Source organism: Micromys minutus (genome assembly GCF_963924665.1).
Source record: "Micromys minutus genome assembly, chromosome: 4".
Lineage (NCBI taxonomy): Eukaryota > Metazoa > Chordata > Mammalia > Rodentia > Muridae > Micromys > Micromys minutus.
The window spans coordinates 56,253,677-56,262,572 of NC_137973.1; positions in this window are offsets into that span (position 1 = coordinate 56,253,677).

The following is an 8,896-nucleotide window of genomic DNA, read 5'->3' on the forward strand; positions in this document are numbered from 1 at the left end:
TTGTTACAGCAAGGAGAAAGGTAATTAGTAGAAGATCTTATCCCCCAATTCAACACGGCGACTAAGGAATTGGATGGTGTTTCCTAAGCAAAGCTTGTGAGCCAGACTGGAAATCACTGTTATTGATGGACTACAGCAGTGTTCCTTGATTTACCTGAAACATTTTCAAGTGTGCAGCCAATATATCTTCAAAGACCACAGGGGAGTTTTTGAATCCATGAAGGAACGTACCCTGCAGTGTTGAAGAGTGCTTTCTGATTTAGGGTCTGCCCATTTGAAGGTACAAAGTAACTGTGACTGGCCATCGGGGGAGTGCAAAAGCATCTTGTATTAAGGACAGTGAGCAATTTTCATTGTGCTGCTAATTCAAAAGAGTAGAAAGATTTGGCATTGTATGGAAGATTGTCCTGGCAATTTTACTAATAGCTCGTAGGTACTGAACAAAATAATATTCCTTAGAAATAGGCCTTTAAAAAAAAACCTGGCAGAATAGGAACATTTTTAAGGACACAGGCATGGCTGAATCAAATTGCTTTTTAGAAATGTGTGCAACGTGGTTTGGATTTGCTCAAGTGCCTTCAGCCTCCAAAAGTCCTGCTTTGCTTAAGGGAAAGCAGGTGTACCTGCTAGTGGGCACAGTGATTTAGCTCTTCCTGGAGTGAGTGCCCTGGCACATGCATGTGAATTGGCAATTTGGTGGTTTAGGGGTTCACAGTTGCAGATTAAGGGTCCGTTCAGGTGGCACCTTTCCCTGCATAGCACACCTCTCCCTAGCAATGGAACATTCATTACGAACATAAGCTGAATCAGGTGGCTATTTCCCAGTGGCTGTTGGAAGGCAGCCCTTGGGGCTTTTCTGAACTCCTGTAACAGCCACAGTTCACAAACTCCTTTCATCATTATCATTAAAACTGACTTTGTAGCTCCAGTGTCAACCTGAAAGCGTAAGGGTGTGTTCCCCACTCTTGGCTGCATCCAGGGATCCTATGGGGAAAGTAATGATTGGAGATGAAAGATTATGGAGTCCCCGGACATCCTTGGCTCTCTGCAGAGTTGTCATTAACTGGGGCCAGCTGGTGCAGTTGCTGTTTGTTGAGCCAGTTTTTTTTTAAAATTGAGGTTTATGTATTAGTTATATCTATATATGTGCCATATCCTGTATGCCTTAGTCCTAGAAGCCTGAGTTAATGAGGGGATGTGTGGGCCATTGGGCAGGCAGTTCCACACAGATCTCTGGTCAGAGACCAGAGTGACTTCTGCTGCCTCCGCTCCTGGGTCCGAGTTTCTGCCTCTTCCATGAGGTGCCAGGTCAGGCTGAATGGAGCCAGGGAGAGGCTCTTGAGTGAGGTGTGAGAAGCTTGCTTGGGAGAGGAACTCTCCCCAAATGGTGGTGTTAACAGCTCTTAAAACAAAGGTTCTGAGACAGCATAATGATTCTTGCGTACCCCTCCCTCCAGATGTATACAGTTTTTAAGATGGTTTGGAGTCTGACAACCGGTACTTCCTATTGGCTTGGGAAGACCTTGTCTAAATATTTGGGGGCAGTCCTGCTTCTGCCTGCAACTTATGTCACCTGCAGTCACATCTACGTGTGGAGGGACTTGGGTCAATGGCCAATGCCCCAAGGGACCGTGCGGTGTTTATGGCATCATGAAGATTCCTGATTCTCGGGAAACTAGGAAGCTTCCTACCATCATACTTATTGGTCCCTGGGCTTCACTTATCTTGACCAAGAACCAGGGTACTCTTCACTGCCCACCTGCCCCACAGAGATGAAGAAAAGAGAGACACACAGACACACATGGCTGCGCTCACTCTGGTGAACAGCACCACCTATGCACTGACAAAGAACCAGGCTTCTTGTGCACACATGAGGAGGGGTAAGTTAGTCTTGCTAGGTCTTTGTAGGGGAGCAGCCTCAGGTTCCAGTTCTTGGGTAATGGAAGCTACAGTTGCTAGTTTTTTCATATTGGTCAATCAGTTGTAAACACTTGTATTTGGACAGGAAGTATTTGGCGTATCCCTGACCCTTACCTGGAGGAAGTGTTCACAAATCCCCTAGGTCTGTCTTGGTCCTCCAGCAATGATACACATTCACTTAGGGCTTTGATGGATTCCCATAAATATATGTATGTCTGTGTGCATACATGTGAGTGCTGGTTCCTATGGATATCAGAGGTGTTGGAGTTCCAGGCTCCAACTACAGTAGTGGAGGGTGTTGGGACCTGAACTTGGGTCCTTTGCAAGGACTGCAAAGGGTTTTTAACTGATGAGCTGTGTCTCCAGCCCTAACAAAATGGGACATTTTTATTTGTGAGTGTGGAGGAAACCTTTTCCATAGCCCTTTCTCACTGCAGTCAAGAGCCTCTGCCCTTTTTAGACAGGGCCTGTGTTTCCTATTTCAAGCCTTGGGTATTTTGGATAAAGATGGTGGATTGCTCAGCCTTTGCTGTCCATCAACCGAGAGGGATTCTCTGTAGTTCTGTCTGGTGAACATTGCCACTCAGAGCTCCGCTGCAGAAGCAGTGACAGATGAGGATCACACCTGATCAGGACACACTCTTGTCCCCATCTTACTTGTACTCTAATTCTTTCTCTACTCAAACCCCAACCTCATGCCAGCACCCTAAAGATGAACTTGGATATCACCTTTGTCTTCCCCACTTGACAGCATGCGCACGGTGAAAAAATCTTTATAGCTTACCATTCCTACAGCCCTTTAATGGGTGTATTGGGATGGGTAGTAGAGTTGAGACCATGGCCACCTCAGGAGTCCAGCTTTTGCTTTACAGTCTCTAGTAACATTTGAAACTTTAAATTTTAACTGTGTAAGCCATGCGTAGCTTCACTTAAGAGCAAATTCAGCTTGCTCTTTTAGTTGTTGATTAAACAGAAAACTGCTTTGTCTTTTTAACATTTTTTTAAAAGATTTATTTATTGTATACATATTAGTACACAGTAGCTGTCTTCAAACACACCAGAAGAGGGCATCAGATCTCATTACAGATGTTTGTGAGTGAGCCACCATGTGGTTGCTGGGGTTTGAACTCAGGACCTCTGGAATAGCAGCCAGTGCTCTTAACTTCTGAGCCATCTCTCCATCCCTAATGCTTTGTCTTAATTTGTCTCTCAAAGCTGCGCTTTCAGACTTGAAGGTCCCTGTCCCAATTGGCTCTGATTAGTTAAAAAATTTACTGTACAGTCAATGGCTGGGTTGGGAGATGGGGGCTGGTCCTTTATTATTTTTTTTTACAACTTTATTTAAAAAAAAATGTACAGATTTTTAAGAGCATTTTGGAATAAAACTATATAAATATATTTTTGTCAGTGTTTGACTTATTTTAAAGGTTTGATAGTATGCATTGAAATCTTAATAGTTACCATAAGCATGAAGTACATGTAAAACTAAACATAACATGAAAATGCTCCAAGTTTTCTTGGTGTGTATAGATTGAACATAATGATTTTTAAATACCCAAAATTGCCATAAAATCTTCTTAGATCTTGAGTTACTAATGATTTAAGGTCTGGGTGTACCCCACTCTGAGTGGGTGATATACAGTTATTGTTGTTTTTTTTTTTCTAAGAAGGACTGATGCTTCCACTTTTGGTCTTTCTTTTTTTGAGCTTTTATATGATCTGTGAGTTGTTTCTTGGGTATTCAGAGCTTTCTGGGGTTAGTATCCAATTATCAGTGACTGCATATTATGTCTATTCTTTTGTGACTGGGTTACCTCACTCAGGATGATATTCTCTAGATGCATCATCCTAGGAATTTCATAAAGTCATTGTTTCTAATAGCTGAGTAGTACTCCATTGTGTAAATATACCACAATTTCTTTATCCATTCCTCTACTGAGGAATATCTAGGTTCTTTCCAGCTTCCGGCTTTATAAATAAGGCTGCTATGAACATGGTGGTGCATGTGTCCTTAATGTATGTTGGAGCATTTTTGGTGTATATGCCTAGAAGTGGAATAACTGGATCTTCAGGTAGTACTATTTCCAATTTTCTGAGGAACCACCAGACTGATTTCCAGAGTCACTGTACCAGTTTACAACCCCACCAACAGTGGAGGAGTGTTCCTTTTTCTCCACATCCTCGCCAGCATCTGCTGTCATCTGAGTTTCTGATCTTGGCCATTCTGACTGGTGTGAGGTGGAATCTCAGGGTTGTTGTTGTTTTGATTTGCATTTTCCTGATGACTAGGGATGTCAAGTACTTCTTTAGATGCTTCTCAGCCATTCTCTATTCCTCAATTGAGAATAATTTTTTTTTTTTAGCTCTGTACCCCATTTTTTAATAGGATTGTTTGATTCTCTGGAGTCTAACTTCTTGAATTCTTTGTATATATTGGATATTCGACCTCTATCAGATGTGGAATTGATAAAGATCTTTTTCCAATCTGTTGGCTGCCGTTTAGTTTTCTTGACCATGTCCTTAGCCTTACAGAAACTTTGCACTCACATTTAGTCCCATTTCTTGATCCTTGATCTTAGAGCACAAGCTATTGGTGTTCTGCTCAGGAAATTTTCTCCTGTGCTTATGTGTTCTAAGGTTTTCCCTAATTTCTCTTCTAATAGTTTCAGTGTATCTGGTTTAACATGGATATCTTTGATCCACTTGCACTTGAGCTTTGTGCAAGGAAATAAGAAAGGGTCTATTTTCATTCTTCTGTAAGCTGAGTGCCAGTTGAGTCAACACCATTTGTTGAAGAGGCTGTTCTTTTTCCATCGAATGCTTCAGTTCCTTTGTTGAAAATCAAGTGACCAAATGTGTGAGGGTTCATTTCTGGATCTTCTAGTCTGTTCCACTGATCTACCTGCCTATCTCTGTACCAGTACCACGTGGTTTTTAACACAATTAATTGCCTTGCAATATAGCTTGAGGTCAGGGATAGTGATCCCCACAGAAGTTTGCTTGTTGTTGAGAATAGATTTTGATATTCTAGGTTTTTTGTTATTCCAGATGAATTTGCAAATTGCTCTTTCCAAAACTTGAAGAAATTCCACTAAAATCAGGGACTAAACAAGGCTGCCCATTTTCCCCCTACCTATTCAACACAGTACTAGAAGTCCTGGCTGGAGCAATTAGACAGCAAAGGGAGATCAAGGGCATACAAATTAGAAACGAAGAGGTAAAAATATCACTCTTTGCAGATGACATGATAATGTACTTAAGTGACCCCAAAAATTCCACCAGAGAACTCCTACAGCTGATAAACAACTTCAGCAAAGTGGCTGGATACAAAATTAACTCAAACAAATCAGTAGCCTTCCTATACTCAAAGGACAAACATGTGGAGAAATAAATTAGGGAAAAGATACCCTTCACAATAGTCACAAAAACTATGAAATACCTTGGTGTGACTCTAACTAAGCAAGTGAAGGCCCTGTATGACAAGAACTTCAAATCTCTGGAGTACGGCAGTGCCTTTAGAGTGCATTGGCAAGGTACCAGGGTAGAGAGAGTGAGAGAGAGAGAATTGCCAAAAAAGGAAGCAGAAAGGCAAAACTTTAAGTTCCAGCATGCCAGCATGTAAGAATCTGGGAAAAGTGACCCTAGTACTTCCCAGTGAAATATAGATTTTAAAAGATGTTAGCTCAGGAATACCGAAGAGGAGTGTTTGCTAGTGTGGAGAGGTTTAGAAGTGCCCAGTCATTGAGCTAGTCAAGGCATATCAAAATTAGCATGTGTGAGTCTTTCCTTTGTGAATTCAGAGAGCTCTTGGGCAGGTGCAGCCCAAGTGCACCTGGAGCTAAAGCGGTTTAACTAATTCACTGCTACAGAGAACTTTTGGCAGCAGAAATGTAGACACTGGCCATTTCCTTTACTTAATGTATTCTCTCATAACCAAGAAACTTAATGTTGAGAGCGTTTCATGCAAAACCCATCATGAAGTTGGTATGTATTGAAAATTCCTCAAATTTCTCAATTTAGTTTACTGTAATATAAAACATAGGAAACACATCCTTTCCAACCATCTTAGGGACTTTAAGCCATCGTGAGCTTTTTTAGTAAAATCCGCTTCCTTTGAACAGTACTGTTTGGTAAATATGACAGCTCATATCATTGGTCAGTTTGGTTGGGATATAGGATGTTCAGGTCACTGGTTAGCTATGGTTTCTGGGTGTGGCTGGGCCTAGCGTTAATGTCAGTAAGCTGAAAAGGTACAGTGTATGTGGAAGAAGGTTGAATCACCTCTGCCTTGCTGCTTGGATTAGAAGCCAATCTGTTCTGGTTGCTGTGCATCCACGCAGACTCAGATATACACCACTGTTCAGCTGCCTCTCAAGGCTAGAGTGAATGGACGTTTTTGTTTTGTTTTGTTTTGTGTGTGTGTGTGTATACATGTGTGGATGTATGTGTTTGGAGGCTAGGGGTAAATATTGGGTGTTTTCCTCAGTAACTCTCTGTAATTTTTTGAGACAAAATCTCCCATGGAACTTGGAGTATAGTTTTGTTTTACTGGTTGACTGGTGAGCTCAATGGATCCTATTTCTGCCTTCTTCAGAACGAGGGTTACAGAAAACATTACCGTCCCTCACTTTTATGTGGGTGCTGGAGGCTGAACTTAGGTCCTCGTGCTTGCATGTTGGAGGCTTCACTGACTGAATCATTTTTTAAAAAATTGTTTTTATTTATTTACATTTCAAATGTTATGCCCCTTCCAAGTTTCCCCTCTGCAAACCCCCATTCCTCTTCCCTCCCTGTACCTCTACGAGGGTGTTCCCTCACTCACCCACCCACTCCTGCCTCAGTGGCCTAGCATTCCCTAGGCTTCCCTCCCAGTGATGTCAGATGAGTCAATCTTCTGCTACAAATCCATCTGGAGCCATGGGTACCCCTCGTGCACTGTTTTGTTGGTGGTTTAGTTCCTGGGAGCATTATGGGAGGGGTGTCTGGTTGGTTGATATTGTTGTTCTTCCTATGAGATTGCAAACCCCTTCAGCTCCTAACTCCCCACTGGGGTCCCCACACTCAGTCCAGTGTTTGGATGTGTACATCCGCATCTGTATTGGTCAGGCTCTGGCAAGTCTCTGGGGAGACAGCTGTATCAGGCTCCTGTCAGTGAGCACTTTTTGGCATCAGCAATGTCTGGGTTTGGTGTCAGCAGATGAGATGGATCCTTATGTGGGGCAGTCTCTGGATGGCCTTTCCTTCAGTTTCTGTTCTGCTCTTTGTCCCTAGTGTGCGGTCATACTACCCTGAATGCTCCTAATGTTGTCCGAATCATTTTCTTACCCTTCCTTCTATAGCTGTTTACGCAGAATTATAAAAGAAAATGCACACACACACACACACACACACACACACACACACACACACACACACTAGAACTATTCTATACATCTCTATATATCTATTTTGTATTATCAACACAAGTGACAAAACAAAACAGAAACAACCTACAACTCTCAACTTAAAAGTGGGTCCGAGACAGTTTATCTGGAAGCCACATGTGCGTGAACACAGCCTGGGAATATAGACCAAGGTTCCTCCAAATTCCACACTCCACTCTGGTAATGGAACAAAGAAACTCAGAAATCAAGGCATTTTTAAGACACATTGATGGAAGCATTAAGTAGAGAGTTATAGGAAGGGGGAACTCTCAGCTGTAGGCACCAAATGTTGTCCAATAACACTCTCAACCTTTTGCTTGGTAGAAGCTAGACTTTTGTTATTGCATTCCAAAAGGTTTTTTATCTTTATTTTTTTAATTTTATTTTTTTTTACCAATTAATTTACAGGGTGTTAGGTCAGACACAGTAGTGGACAAGGAATGCCTGTTAGGGGGCTGAACATAACCAAGAAGAATTGTAATTAGGCTCTAGATCAGCAACACTCCAACTTTTCCACAACCTGTGAAGTTTTGACCATTCACCAGCCTTGGAGAGAGTCAGTGGAGGGTGCGGGTTCTTTCCGAGACTCCCTCTGCTTCCTGTGCTATTTCTCTGGAGAATCCTAACATAACAGTAAACAAGATATTGGCCTGGAATTTTTCGGTGTCTTACTTATTAAAATTGTTCATGATTTCCCCTTTCTCCAGGAAACCCACCCAAGTAAGAGGTTGACATGTAGTCGGTTCCAGTTTCAGGCTGACTAATCTGCAAATTTGTTTTTCCTGATAATAGACAAGGGATTGACAGGGGCTCAGAGCTTAGCATAGCTGCAGGATTAATGGGAGAAAGTGTTGGCGAAAGTTGAACACATCTTTACTGTATGAAGGAACAAAGGTGTGGATGTGACACTTATGAGGAATGCAGAAAATATAGAGGATTCCCATGTACAACAACTGGTAAGAATACAAGGAAGGAACCAGTGGTTGTACTGGAAAGAATTGTTTTCTTCTTCTTCTTAGATACACTGGGCTATACTTTATAAGATACTCTGCAGATTTTTTTTCCTGGAGATAGAATTAATGTTACACTGTATATATTATTTATAGCTCTCCTCAGAGAAACAGAACTGATAATACCATATATGTAATAAATATAATATAATGAACACTACAACTATATATTACATTAGTTTCTTTTCTGTTGCTGTGATAAAAGTGAAAGCTGAAAGCAACCAAATAGAAGAAAGAGTTTGTTCTGGGTTACAGTACCAGAGAGGGAGCCCAGTATAGTAGGGGAGGCCTGGGAATAGGCAGCCATAGGAGGAAGACCTCTTCCTCCCAGAAAAGCCTCCCAGACACACACAAAAACAATAGTTAATGTGGTTTAGCCAACATCATATAAAATTGGCAAGTTCATGGGCTGGCTGCATAGGCTTGAACCAACCTGGTTTAGAGTAAGTGAAAACACCAAACATTGAAGCCAACACAGAAATAGTTTCTTGAGAACTGTCAACTACACAGTATGTGTTTTTCTTACAAAGATTCCTAACTGTT